At 58.7% G+C, this 15,000-nt stretch overlaps 1 non-coding gene across 1 annotated transcript; it reads right to left on the bottom strand.

Moving 5' to 3' along the window:
- Positions 1-575: 575 nt before the first annotated feature.
- Positions 576-2,562, bottom strand: LOC148345417 (18S ribosomal RNA). The gene has a single exon (XR_015848604.1). It is a non-coding gene; the product is annotated as an 18S ribosomal RNA (ribosomal RNA).
- Between the last annotated feature and the right edge of the window lie 12,438 nt (positions 2,563-15,000).

The raw sequence follows: 15,000 nt of genomic DNA, 5'->3' as shown, positions 1-15,000 counted from the left end.
GCCGCCGCCATACGGCCGTTGTGATCCGTGCGGGGATCCGCTTGCTCGGCGACCCTCGCCGAGAGCAGCCCCGCGCCGCACGGACACGCGACACCGACGGGCGGACGGACGCCGGGGCGCCGGCCCGAACCGTTACCTTTAAAGGACGGGAGGTCGTCGAGGCGAGTGCCGCCCCGGAAGCGCGCGCCGGAAGCGCGAGAACCGCGCCGAGCTAGGGTCGTCGGCATAGGGGGATTCCCCGGTTACGGGGGTCCCGCGCACGGCCGCCGCCTTTCGCCCGTCGCTGGCGGTCGCCTGTCGTCGCGCCGCGCCGCGCTACTGGGGTCGTCGGACGAGCGCGCTACCCCGCTCGCACGGAGGTAGCGCGACATCGCCCGCCGCCTTTTCTCGCGTCGCGCCGCGCCGCGTGGCGCCCGCCGAACTCGCTCCGACGCGCGGCCCGGGAGTGACCCGCGCCGCGCCCCCCGTCCCGTCCCGTCCCGGTCTACCCTCTTCCTCCGCCTGCGACGACCCGCCGCCCTCGGCGTCTGGCTCGTCGGGGGTGTACCGAGGCGGATCTGCTGCCGCTCGTACGTTAATGATCCTTCTGCAGGTTCACCTACAGAAACCTTGTTACGACTTTTACTTCCTCTAGATAGTCAAGTTCGACCGTCTTCTGGCACACCGCCGGAGCCGGGGCCGGCCCCGGCGGGGACTATCCGAGGACCTCACTAAGCCATCCGATCGGTAGTAGCGACGGGCGGTGTGTACAAAGGGCAGGGACTTAATCAACGCAGGCTAATGACCCGCGCTTACTGGGAATTCCTCGTTGGTGGGAAATAATTGCAATCCCCAGGCCCTGTCACGAGCGGGGTTCATAGGATTACCCGCGCCTGCCGGCGCGGGGATAGACGACGCGCTTATACGCTCAGTGTGGCGCGCGTGCAGCCCCGGACATCTAAGGGCATCACAGACCTGTTATTGCTCATTCTCGTGTGGCTGAGAGCCACTTGTCCCTCTAAGAAGTTTTCTGCCGCCGACCGCGCGGGGGGCCGCGGTACTATTTAGTATGTTTGAGTCTCGTTCGTTATCGGAATTAACCAGACAAATCGCTCCACCAACTACGAACGGCCATGCACCACCACCCACGGTATCGAGAAAGAGCCTTCAATCTGTCAATCCTTTCCGTGTCCGGGCCGGGTGAGGTTTCCCGTGTTGAGTCAAATTAAGCCGCATGCTCCACTCCTGGTGGTGCCCTTCCGTCAATTCCTTTAAGTTTCAGCTTTGCAACAATACTCCCCCCGGAACCCAGACACTTGGTCGGTTTCCCGGGTGCTGCTCGGCGGGTCATGGGAATAACGCCGCCGGATCGCGAGTCGGCATCGTTTATGGTCGGAACTAGGACGGTATCTGATCGTCTTCGAACCTCCGACTTTCGTTCTTGATTAATGAAAACATTCTTGGCAAATGCTTTCGCTCTCGTCCGTCTTGCGCCGGTCCAAGAATTTCACCTCTAGCGGCGCAGTACGAATGCCCCCGGCCGTCCCTCTTAATCATGGCCCCAGTTCATGACAACCCACAAAATAGAACCGGAGTCCTATTCCATTATTCCCAGCTGCGATATGCAGGGGCGGCCGTGTGGCCTGCTTTGAACACTCTAATTTCCTCAAAGTAAACGCTTCGGGCCCCGCGAGTGACACCCAGCGAAGGGCATCACGGGGGCTTTTGCCGAGAGGCAGGGGCTGGGACAGACGGATGCACGCCTCGCGGCGGACCGTCAGCTCGCGTCCCGGGGTCCAACTAGGAGCTTTTTAACTGCAGCAACTTTAAAATACGCTATTGGAGCTGGAATTACCGCGGCTGCTGGCACCAGACTTGCCCTCCAATGGATGCTGGCCGATGGGTTTGTGTTCGGCTCATTCCAATTACGGAGACTCGAACGAGTCCCGTATTGTTATTTTTCGTCACTACCTCCCCGTGTCGGGAGTGGGTAATTTGCGCGCCTGCTGCCTTCCTTGGATGTGGTAGCCGTTTCTCATGCTCCCTCTCCGGAATCGAACCCTGATTCCCCGTTACCCGTGGTCACCATGGTAGGCGCAGAGTCTACCATCGAAAGTTGATAGGGCAGACATTCGAATGAGTCGTCGCCGCCTCGGGTGGGCGAGCGATCGGCACGAGGTTATCCTGAGTCAACACAAAGGGGGGGCCGGGCCGGCGGAACGAGGACCGGCGCGCGCGGAGCCGCCCGCGCCGCTTACGCCCCCGCCCGGAGAGGCGGAGGCCGGACGCGGGGGACGCGCGCGACGGCTGAGCCCCCGCCCGCCGGACACCGCGTGGGTTTTTGTGTCTGATAAATGCACGCGTCCCCGGGGCGAGGCCGGAGCCCCGCCCGCGAGTCGGCGCTCGTTTGCATGTATTAGCTCTGGATTTGCCACAGTTATCCAAGTAACGGTGGAGCGATCAAAGGAACCATAACTGATTTAATGAGCCGTTCGCAGTTTCACTGTACTGGCCATTCGTACTTAGACATGCATGGCTTAATCTTGAAAACAAGCATATGCTACTGGCAGGATCAACCAGAGTGCGTCTGCCGCCGGGGGGGCGCTGCTGGTGGCGGTGCGGCCCTGGTCCGGGACGAGGCTGTGGCTACAGCCGGGCCCGGGGGGCCGCGCGACACTCGTATACGTTCGGACGGGCTGACGAGCGGGTGTCGTGAAACGATGTTTCGCGCGGAGCCCTAGCACGCGTGGCGTCGGGCTCCGCGACGGTCGGACGTCTGGGTGTGGCTCGAGACGGAAGCTCGACCTCGGTTCGTCTTGGTTCTGCCGCCAAAAGGTTCACGCCGAGGCATGGTTTCGCAAGAGGGCCCCGCGAGTGCCAGCCGTGGATCCCGCCTCACTCGTAACTCGTATCGGATTCGTCCGGCCTCACTTTCGTTCGCACATCGGACAGTTATACGTGTGCTTTAGTAGCTTCCGTTCCCTCTTAGTGAGGCCGTCCGTACGTACCGCCCCAGCTCTTTCTGAGGCGGGTATCCACTCGGCTCGGGGGGGCCCAACGTTTGCCTAGTATCCTCGGCGCTGGAGCTTGACCCGCAAAGCCGGAGGAGCCGCACGCCCGAACACCGGCTTGCGCCGGCCGACGTGGGCCCTCCGAGGCGGGTCTCGTGTGCCAATCGCTCAGTTGGGGAACCGGCAGGCCCGTGGGCCGACGCCGGCTCACCCGGGGGTGAAGGGTGCTTCGATGGAGGCCCCCTGTCAGCCTCCGCGGAAGTCCGGCTTCAATACTTTAAAGTTTGAAAAACTTAGACATTTTTCGAGAACCGGAGCTTAGAGGGGTACATGCAAAAGCCAGGGCCGCGGGAAGCGCCCTAAATACTTCAATACTTTAAAATTTGAAAAACTTAGAAATTTTTCGAGAACCGGCATCTTCCCTCGGTAATTGCGAGATGCGAGGCCGCCCCTAGCCTCTGCTCTGTCGGACTCAATGGTCACGGGTGGCCGCTGATTAGCCCTGGTGCTCACCTCTCAAAATTGCGAGTCCCTAATATAATTCTGGCTGTCGGCTGGAGAAGGGGGTATAAAATCGGCACTTGAGGGAACGCCGGGCCCTCAAGTTCGGGGCCCTCTAGCGGATTTTTGAGGTACTGCACTCCCATTGGAAATGCATGGGCGCTCCGTCCACTACCATGTAATTCCCTCACAATATCTGCCCCTGCGTGGCCGCGGGATGCTACTGCAGCCCCGTTGGTAATGAATGGGCCTTTCGGAGGCCATAAATACAGCGCCGCTGCATGGATTTTGGCGGTACTGCTGCTGTCGCTGAAAATACATGGACCCGTCTGAATGAATGGGCCTTTCGGAGGCCATAAACTCAGCGCCTCTGCATGGATTTTGGCGGTACTGCGGCTGTCGCTGAAAATACATGGACCCGTCTGAATGAATGGGCCTTTCGGAGGCCATAAATCCAGCGCCGCTGCATGGATTTTGGCGGTACTGCGGCTGTCGCTGAAAATACATGGACCCGTCTGAATGAATGGACAAAATATAAATCAGACACTACAGAACACAAGCATAATCCAAGATTACAAAATCATCTCAGCCTTTAAAAGAAACAAAAACCTGAAAGACTACTTAGTAAAAAGTAAATTACCAGAAATCAACATAACACAAACGCAGGGCCCCACATTCTACAAACAAGCCACCACAGTTAGGAACACCGTCACCAACACAAACTACCTAATTAAACAAACAATCACACCTGCTACGGAAAACTGAAAATACATGGACCCGTCTGAATGTATGGGCCTTTCAGAGGCCATAAACTCAGCCAGCGCCGGGCCAGTGTTTGGGGCATTGTGCCCGCCACTAGTGGCTGAATACATAATAATAATAATAATAATAATAATTCCCTTGTATTGTCATTCTGTGTAACAATGTACACAGAACGAAATGTCGATTGCACTGGGCTAGTGTTGAGGGAACGTCGGGCCCTCAAGTTCGGTGGCTTGGAGCGGATTTTTGAGGTACTGCACTCCCATTGGAAATGCATGGGCGCTCCGTCCACTACCATGTAATTCCCTCACAATATCTGCCCCTGCGTGGCCGCGGGATGCTACTGCAGCCCCGTTGGTAATGAATGGGCCTTTCGGAGGCCATAAATACAGCGCCGCTGCATGGATTTTGGCGGTACTGCTGCTGTCGCTGAAAATACATGGACCCGTCTGAATGAATGGGCCTTTCGGAGGCCATAAACTCAGCGCCTCTGCATGGATTTTGGCGGTACTGCGGCTGTCGCTGAAAATACATGGACCCGTCTGAATGAATGGGCCTTTCGGAGGCCATAAATTCAGCGCCGCTGCATGGATTTTGGCGGTACTGCGGCTGTCGCTGAAAATACATGGACCCGTCTGAATGAATGGACAAAATATAAATCAGACACTACAGAACACAAGCATAATCCAAGATTACAAAATCATCTCAGCCTTTAAAAGAAACAAAAACCTGAAAGACTACTTAGTAAAAAGTAAATTACCAGAAATCAACATAACACAAACGCAGGGCCCCACATTCTACAAACAAGCCACCACAGTTAGGAACACCGTCACCAACACAAACTACCTAATTAAACAAACAATCACACCTGCTACGGAAAACTGAAAATACATGGACCCGTCTGAATGTATGGGCCTTTCGGAGGCCATAAACTCAGCCAGCGCCGGGCCAGTGTTTGGGGTATTGTGCCCGCCACTAGTGGCTGAATACATAATAATAATAATAATAATAATAATAATTCCCTTGTATTGTCATTCTGTGTAACAATGTACACAGAACGAAATGTCGATTGCACTGGGCTAGTGTTGAGGGAACGTCGGGCCCTCAAGTTCGGTGGCTTGGAGCGGATTTTTGAGGTACTGCACTCCCATTGGAAATGCATGGGCGCTCCGTCCACTACCATGTAATTCCCTCACAATATCTGCCCCTGCGTGGCCGCGGGATGCTACTGCAGCCCCGTTGGTAATGAATGGGCCTTTCGGAGGCCATAAATACAGCGCCGCTGCATGGATTTTGGCGGTACTGCTGCTGTCGCTGAAAATACATGGACCCGTCTGAATGAATGGGCCTTTCGGAGGCCATAAACTCAGCGCCTCTGCATGGATTTTGGCGGTACTGCGGCTGTCGCTGAAAATACATGGACCCGTCTGAATGAATGGGCCTTTCGGAGGCCATAAATCCAGCGCCGCTGCATGGATTTTGGCGGTACTGCGGCTGTCGTTGAAAATACATGGACCCGTCTGAATGAATGGGCCTTTCGGATTCCATAAACCCAGCGCCGCTGCATGGATTTTGGCGGTACTGCGGCTGTCGCTGAAAATACATGGACCCGTCTGAATGAATGGGCCTTTCGGAGGCCATAAACTCAGCGCCGCTGCATGGATTTTGGCGGTACTGCGGCTGTCGCTGAAAATACATGGACCCGTCTGAATGAATGGACAAAATATAAATCAGACACTACAGAACACAAGCATAATCCAAGATTACAAAATCATCTCAGCCTTTAAAAGAAACAAAAACCTGAAAGACTACTTAGTAAAAAGTAAATTACCAGAAATCAACATAACACAAACGCAGGGCCCCACATTCTACAAACAAGCCACCACAGTTAGGAACACCGTCACCAACACAAACTACCTAATTAAACAAACAATCACACCTGCTACGGAAAACTGAAAATACATGGACCCGTCTGAATGTATGGGCCTTTCGGAGGCCATAAACTCAGCCAGCGCCGGGCCAGTGTTTGGGGTATTGTGCCCGCCACTAGTGGCTGAATACATAATAATAATAATAATAATAATAATAATTCCCTTGTATTGTCATTCTGTGTAACAATGTACACAGAACGAAATGTCGATTGCACTGGGCTAGTGTTGAGGGAACGTCGGGCCCTCAAGTTCGGTGGCTTGGAGCGGATTTTTGAGGTACTGCACTCCCATTGGAAATGCATGGGCGCTCCGTCCACTACCATGTAATTCCCTCACAATATCTGCCCCTGCGTGGCCGCGGGATGCTACTGCAGCCCCGTTGGTAATGAATGGGCCTTTCGGAGGCCATAAATACAGCGCCGCTGCATGGATTTTGGCGGTACTGCTGCTGTCGCTGAAAATACATGGACCCGTCTGAATGAATGGGCCTTTCGGAGGCCATAAACTCAGCGCCTCTGCATGGATTTTGGCGGTACTGCGGCTGTCGCTGAAAATACATGGACCCGTCTGAATGAATGGGCCTTTCGGAGGCCATAAATCCAGCGCCGCTGCATGGATTTTGGCGGTACTGCGGCTGTCGCTGAAAATACATGGACCCGTCTGAATGTATGGGCCTTTCGGAGGCCATATACTCAGCTGAAGGTTGAGAACTTGGCTAGTGTTTGGGGACTTGTGCCCGCCACTAGTGGCTGAAATCCGGGCCGGTGTTTGGGGAATTGTGCGCGTATTATCGGGCCGGTGTTTGGGGATATGCGCGCGTATTATCGGACCGGTGTTTGGGGAATCGTGCCCGCCACTAGTGGCTGAATCCCGGGCTAGTGTTGGGGGACTTGTGCCCGCCAATAGTGGCTGAAATCCGCGCCGGTGTTTGGGGAATTGTGCGCGTATTATCGGGCCGGTGTTTGGGGATATGCGCGCGTATTATCGGACCGGTGTTTGGGGATTTGTGCCCGCCACTAGTGGCTGAGAACTTGGCTAGTGTTTGGGGACTTGTGCCCGCCACTAGTGGCTGAAATCCGGGCCGGTGTTTGGGGAATTGTGCGCGTATTATCGGGCCGGTGTTTGGGGATATGCGCGCGTATTATCGGACCGGTGTTTGGGGAATCGTGCCCGCCACTAGTGGCTGAATCCCGGGCTAGTGTTGGGGGACTTGTGCCCGCCAATAGTGGCTGAGAACTTGGCTAGTGTTGGGGGACTTGTGCCCGCCACTAGTGGCTGAAATCCGCGCCGGTGTTTGGGGAATTGTGCGCGTATTATCGGGCCGGTGTTTGGGGAATCGTGCCCGCCACTAGTGGCTGAATCCCGGGCTAGTGTTGGGGGACTTGTGCCCGCCAATAGTGGCTGAAATCCGCGCCGGTGTTTGGGGAATTGTGCGCGTATTATCGGGCCGGTGTTTGGGGATATGCGCGCGTATTATCGGACCGGTGTTTGGGGAATCGTGCCCGCCACTAGTGGCTGAATCCCGGGCTAGTGTTGGGGGACTTGTGCCCGCCAATAGTGGCTGAAATCCGCGCCGGTGTTTGGGGAATTGTGCGCGTATTATCGGGCCGGTGTTTGGGGATATGCGCGCGTATTATCGGACCGGTGTTTGGGGAATTGTGCCCGCCACTAGTGGCTGAGAACTGGGCTAGTGTTGGGGGACTTGTGCCCGCCACTAGTGGCTGAAATCCGGGCCGGTGTTTGGGGAATTGTGCGCGTATTATCGGGCCGGTGTTTGGGGATATGCGCGCGTATTATCGGGCCGGTGTTTGGGGATATGCGCGCGTATTATCGGACCGGTGTTTGGGGAATCGTGCCCGCCACTAGTGGCTGAATCCCGGGCTAGTGTTGGGGGACTTGTGCCCGCCAATAGTGGCTGAAATCCGCGCCGGTGTTTGGGGAATTGTGCGCGTATTATCGGGCCGGTGTTTGGGGATATGCGCGCGTATTATCGGACCGGTGTTTGGGGAATCGTGCCCGCCACTAGTGGCTGAATCCCGGGCTAGTGTTGGGGGACTTGTGCCCGCCAATAGTGGCTGAAATCCGCGCCGGTGTTTGGGGAATTGTGCGCGTATTATCGGGCCGGTGTTTGGGGATATGCGCGCGTATTATCGGACCGGTGTTTGGGGAATTGTGCCCGCCACTAGTGGCTGAATCCCGGGCTAGTGTTGGGGGACTTGTGCCCGCCACTAGTGGCTGAAATCCGCGCCGGTGTTTGGGGAATTGTGCGCGTATTATCGGGCCGGTGTTTGGGGATATGCGCGCGTATTATCGGACCGGTGTTTGGGGAATCGTGCCCGCCACTAGTGGCTGAATCCCGGGCTAGTGTTGGGGGACTTGTGCCCGCCAATAGTGGCTGAAATCCGCGCCGGTGTTTGGGGAATTGTGCGCGTATTATCGGGCCGGTGTTTGGGGATATGCGCGCGTATTATCGGACCGGTGTTTGGGGAATCGTGCCCGCCACTAGTGGCTGAATCCCGGGCTAGTGTTGGGGGACTTGTGCCCGCCAATAGTGGCTGAAATCCGCGCCGGTGTTTGGGGATATGCGCGCGTATTATCGGGCCGGTGTTTGGGGATATGCGCGCGTATTATCGGACCGGTGTTTGGGGAATTGTGCGCGTATTATCGGGCCGGTGTTTGGGGATATGCGCGCGTATTATCGGACCGGTGTTTGGGGAATTGTGCCCGCCACTAGTGGCTGAGAACTTGGCTAGTGTTTGGGGACTTGTGCCCGCCAATAGTGGCTGAAATCCGCGCCGGTGTTTGGGGAATTGTGCGCGTATTATCGGGCCGGTGTTTGGGGATATGCGCGCGTATTATCGGACCGGTGTTTGGGGAATCGTGCCCGCCACTAGTGGCTGAATCCCGGGCTAGTGTTGGGGGACTTGTGCCCGCCAATAGTGGCTGAAATCCGCGCCGGTGTTTGGGGAATTGTGCGCGTATTATCGGGCCGGTGTTTGGGGATATGCGCGCGTATTATCGGACCGGTGTTTGGGGAATCGTGCCCGCCACTAGTGGCTGAATCCCGGGCTAGTGTTGGGGGACTTGTGCCCGCCAATAGTGGCTGAAATCCGCGCCGGTGTTTGGGGAATTGTGCGCGTATTATCGGGCCGGTGTTTGGGGATATGCGCGCGTATTATCGGACCGGTGTTTGGGGAATCGTGCCCGCCACTAGTGGCTGAATCCCGGGCTAGTGTTGGGGGACTTGTGCCCGCCAATAGTGGCTGAAATCCGCGCCGGTGTTTGGGGAATTGTGCGCGTATTATCGGGCCGGTGTTTGGGGATATGCGCGCGTATTATCGGACCGGTGTTTGGGGAATTGTGCCCGCCACTAGTGGCTGAGAACTTGGCTAGTGTTTGGGGACTTGTGCCCGCCAATAGTGGCTGAAATCCGCGCCGGTGTTTGGGGAATTGTGCGCGTATTATCGGGCCGGTGTTTGGGGATATGCGCGCGTATTATCGGACCGGTGTTTGGGGAATCGTGCCCGCCACTAGTGGCTGAATCCCGGGCTAGTGTTGGGGGACTTGTGCCCGCCAATAGTGGCTGAAATCCGCGCCGGTGTTTGGGGAATTGTGCGCGTATTATCGGGCCGGTGTTTGGGGATATGCGCGCGTATTATCGGACCGGTGTTTGGGGAATCGTGCCCGCCACTAGTGGCTGAATCCCGGGCTAGTGTTGGGGGACTTGTGCCCGCCAATAGTGGCTGAAATCCGCGCCGGTGTTTGGGGAATTGTGCGCGTATTATCGGGCCGGTGTTTGGGGATATGCGCGCGTATTATCGGACCGGTGTTTGGGGAATCGTGCCCGCCACTAGTGGCTGAGAACTTGGCTAGTGTTTGGGGACTTGTGCCCGCCACTAGTGGCTGAAATCCGGGCCGGTGTTTGGGGAATTGTGCGCGTATTATCGGGCCGGTGTTTGGGGATATGCGCGCGTATTATCGGACCGGTGTTTGGGGAATCGTGCCCGCCACTAGTGGCTGAATCCCGGGCTAGTGTTGGGGGACTTGTGCCCGCCAATAGTGGCTGAAATCCGCGCCGGTGTTTGGGGAATTGTGCGCGTATTATCGGGCCGGTGTTTGGGGATATGCGCGCGTATTATCGGACCGGTGTTTGGGGAATTGTGCCCGCCACTAGTGGCTGAGAACTTGGCTAGTGTTTGGGGACTTGTGCCCGCCAATAGTGGCTGAAATCCGCGCCGGTGTTTGGGGAATTGTGCGCGTATTATCGGGCCGGTGTTTGGGGATATGCGCGCGTATTATCGGACCGGTGTTTGGGGAATCGTGCCCGCCACTAGTGGCTGAATCCCGGGCTAGTGTTGGGGGACTTGTGCCCGCCAATAGTGGCTGAAATCCGCGCCGGTGTTTGGGGAATTGTGCGCGTATTATCGGGCCGGTGTTTGGGGATATGCGCGCGTATTATCGGACCGGTGTTTGGGGAATCGTGCCCGCCACTAGTGGCTGAATCCCGGGCTAGTGTTGGGGGACTTGTGCCCGCCAATAGTGGCTGAAATCCGCGCCGGTGTTTGGGGAATTGTGCGCGTATTATCGGGCCGGTGTTTGGGGATATGCGCGCGTATTATCGGACCGGTGTTTGGGGAATTGTGCCCGCCACTAGTGGCTGAGAACTTGGCTAGTGTTTGGGGACTTGTGCCCGCCAATAGTGGCTGAAATCCGCGCCGGTGTTTGGGGAATTGTGCGCGTATTATCGGGCCGGTGTTTGGGGATATGCGCGCGTATTATCGGACCGGTGTTTGGGGAATCGTGCCCGCCACTAGTGGCTGAATCCCGGGCTAGTGTTGGGGGACTTGTGCCCGCCAATAGTGGCTGAAATCCGCGCCGGTGTTTGGGGAATTGTGCGCGTATTATCGGGCCGGTGTTTGGGGATATGCGCGCGTATTATCGGACCGGTGTTTGGGGAATCGTGCCCGCCACTAGTGGCTGAATCCCGGGCTAGTGTTGGGGGACTTGTGCCCGCCAATAGTGGCTGAAATCCGCGCCGGTGTTTGGGGAATTGTGCGCGTATTATCGGGCCGGTGTTTGGGGATATGCGCGCGTATTATCGGACCGGTGTTTGGGGAATTGTGCCCGCCACTAGTGGCTGAGAACTTGGCTAGTGTTTGGGGACTTGTGCCCGCCAATAGTGGCTGAAATCCGCGCCGGTGTTTGGGGAATTGTGCGCGTATTATCGGGCCGGTGTTTGGGGATATGCGCGCGTATTATCGGACCGGTGTTTGGGGAATCGTGCCCGCCACTAGTGGCTGAATCCCGGGCTAGTGTTGGGGGACTTGTGCCCGCCAATAGTGGCTGAAATCCGCGCCGGTGTTTGGGGAATTGTGCGCGTATTATCGGGCCGGTGTTTGGGGATATGCGCGCGTATTATCGGACCGGTGTTTGGGGAATCGTGCCCGCCACTAGTGGCTGAATCCCGGGCTAGTGTTGGGGGACTTGTGCCCGCCAATAGTGGCTGAAATCCGCGCCGGTGTTTGGGGAATTGTGCGCGTATTATCGGGCCGGTGTTTGGGGATATGCGCGCGTATTATCGGACCGGTGTTTGGGGAATCGTGCCCGCCACTAGTGGCTGAATCCCGGGCTAGTGTTGGGGGACTTGTGCCCGCCAATAGTGGCTGAAATCCGCGCCGGTGTTTGGGGAATTGTGCGCGTATTATCGGGCCGGTGTTTGGGGATATGCGCGCGTATTATCGGACCGGTGTTTGGGGAATTGTGCCCGCCACTAGTGGCTGAATCCCGGGCTAGTGTTGGGGGACTTGTGCCCGCCAATAGTGGCTGAAATCCGCGCCGGTGTTTGGGGAATTGTGCGCGTATTATCGGGCCGGTGTTTGGGGATATGCGCGCGTATTATCGGACCGGTGTTTGGGGAATTGTGCCCGCCACTAGTGGCTGAGAACTTGGCTAGTGTTTGGGGACTTGTGCCCGCCAATAGTGGCTGAAATCCGCGCCGGTGTTTGGGGAATTGTGCGCGTATTATCGGGCCGGTGTTTGGGGATATGCGCGCGTATTATCGGACCGGTGTTTGGGGAATCGTGCCCGCCACTAGTGGCTGAATCCCGGGCTAGTGTTGGGGGACTTGTGCCCGCCAATAGTGGCTGAAATCCGCGCCGGTGTTTGGGGAATTGTGCGCGTATTATCGGGCCGGTGTTTGGGGATATGCGCGCGTATTATCGGACCGGTGTTTGGGGAATTGTGCGCGTATTATCGGGCCGGTGTTTGGGGATATGCGCGCGTATTATCGGACCGGTGTTTGGGGAATTGTGCCCGCCACTAGTGGCTGAGAACTTGGCTAGTGTTTGGGGACTTGTGCCCGCCAATAGTGGCTGAAATCCGCGCCGGTGTTTGGGGAATTGTGCGCGTATTATCGGGCCGGTGTTTGGGGATATGCGCGCGTATTATCGGACCGGTGTTTGGGGAATCGTGCCCGCCACTAGTGGCTGAATCCCGGGCTAGTGTTGGGGGACTTGTGCCCGCCAATAGTGGCTGAAATCCGCGCCGGTGTTTGGGGAATTGTGCGCGTATTATCGGGCCGGTGTTTGGGGATATGCGCGCGTATTATCGGACCGGTGTTTGGGGAATCGTGCCCGCCACTAGTGGCTGAATCCCGGGCTAGTGTTGGGGGACTTGTGCCCGCCAATAGTGGCTGAAATCCGCGCCGGTGTTTGGGGAATTGTGCGCGTATTATCGGGCCGGTGTTTGGGGATATGCGCGCGTATTATCGGACCGGTGTTTGGGGAATCGTGCCCGCCACTAGTGGCTGAATCCCGGGCTAGTGTTGGGGGACTTGTGCCCGCCAATAGTGGCTGAAATCCGCGCCGGTGTTTGGGGAATTGTGCGCGTATTATCGGGCCGGTGTTTGGGGAATTGCGCGCGTATTATCGGGCCGGTGTTTGGGGATATGCGCGCGTATTATCGGACCGGTGTTTGGGGAATCGTGCCCGCCACTAGTGGCTGAATCCCGGGCTAGTGTTGGGGGACTAGTGGTCGTAAAACCGGGCCGGTGTTTGGGGACTTATAGGCCGACACTAGTGGCTCAAAACCGGGCTGCCGTTTGGGGACTTGTCGGGCCAACATTGGCTTGCAGCACTTGGAAAATTGCACTAAGTCCGATTGTCGGGTCACCAGGGGCTCGTGGGACTTAGAATTTGTGCCACTCCCCGGCCAGTGTTTGGGGACCGGCTGCCGCCTCCTGTGGGCCGGTCCCCGGCCGGTGTTTGGGGACCGGCTGCCGCCTCCTGTGGGCCGGTCCCCGGCTGGTGTTTGGGGACCGGCTGCCGCCTCCTGTGGGCCGGTCCCCGGCCGGTGTTTGGGGACCGGCTGCCGCCTCTTGTGGGCCGGTCCCCGGCTGGTGTTTGGGGACCGGCTGCCGCCTCTTGTGGGCCGGTCCCCGGCTGGTGTTTGGGGACTGGCTGCCGCCTCTTGTGGGCCGGTCCCCGGCTGGTGTTTGGGGACCGGCTGCCGCCTCCTGTGGGCCGGTCCCCGGCTGGTGTTTGGGGACCGGCTGCCGCCTCCTGTGGGCCGGTCCCCGGCCGGTGTTTGGGGACCGGCTGCCGCCTCCTGTGGGCCGGTCCCCGGCCGGTGTTTGGGGACCGGCTGCCGCCTCTTGTGGGCCGGTCCCCGGCTGGTGTTTGGGGACCGGCTGCCGCCTCCTGTGGGCCGGTCCCCGGCTGGTGTTTGGGGACCGGCTGCCGCCTCCTGTGGGCCGGTCCCCGGCCGGTGTTTGGGGACCGGCTGCCGCCTCCTGTGGGCCGGTCCCCGGCTGGTGTTTGGGGACCGGCTGCCGCCTCCTGTGGGCCGGTCCCCGGCCGGTGTTTGGGGACCGGCTGCCGCCTCTTGTGGGCCGGTCCCCGGCTGGTGTTTGGGGACCGGCTGCCGCCTCTTGTGGGCCGGTCCCCGGCTGGTGTTTGGGGACCGGCTGCCGCCTCCTGTGGGCCGGTCCCCGGCCGGTGTTTGGGGACCGGCTGCCGCCTCTTGTGGGCTGGTCCCCGGCTGGTGTTTGGGGACCGGCTGCCGCCTCTTGTGGGCCGGTCCCCGGCTGGTGTTTGGGGACTGGCTGCCGCCTCTTGTGGTTCGTCTCCTGGCTTGCGTTTGGGGACTGGCTGCCGCCTCTTGTGGGCCGGTCCCCGGCTGGTGTTTGGGGACCGGCTGCCGCCTCCTGTGGGCCGGTCCCCGGCCGGTGTTTGGGGACCGGCTGCCGCCTCCTGTGGGCCGGTCCCCGGCCGGTGTTTGGGGACCGGCTGCCGCCTCTTGTGGGCCGGTCCCCGGCTGGTGTTTGGGGACCGGCTGCCGCCTCCTGTGGGCCGGTCCCCGGCTGGTGTTTGGGGACCGGCTGCCGCCTCTTGTGGGCCGGTCCCCGGCCAGTGTTTGGGGACTGGCTGCCGCCTCCTGTGGGCCGGTCCCCGGCTGGTGTTTGGGGACCGGCTGCCGCCTCCTGTGGGCCGGTCCCCGGCTGGTGTTTGGGGACCGGCTGCCGCCTCTTGTGGGCCGGTCCCCGGCTGGTGTTTGGGGACTGGCTGCCGCCTCTTGTGGTTCGTCTCCTGGCTTGCGTTTGGGGACTGGCTGCCGCCTCTTGTGGTTCGTCTTCCGGCTTGGGTTAGGGACTTGCGCTGGTTGGGGGGAATTTTCGCTCGTCGGGTCACCAGGGGCTCGCGGGAGCTTGCGTTTGGGGACTGGCTGCCGCCTCTTGTGGGCCGGTCCCCGGCTTGTGTTTGGGGACTGGCTGCAGCCTCCTGTGGGCCGGTCCCTGGCTTGCGTTTGGGGACTGGCTG

This window comes from Urocampus carinirostris, unplaced genomic scaffold (genome assembly GCF_059441175.1).
Source record: "Urocampus carinirostris isolate Australia breed hairy pipefish unplaced genomic scaffold, RoL_Ucar_1.0 HiC_scaffold_46, whole genome shotgun sequence".
Taxonomy (NCBI): domain Eukaryota; kingdom Metazoa; phylum Chordata; class Actinopteri; order Syngnathiformes; family Syngnathidae; genus Urocampus; species Urocampus carinirostris.
Note: the sequence above shows the minus strand (reverse complement) of the source record. Positions and strands in the feature narration are given on the sequence as shown.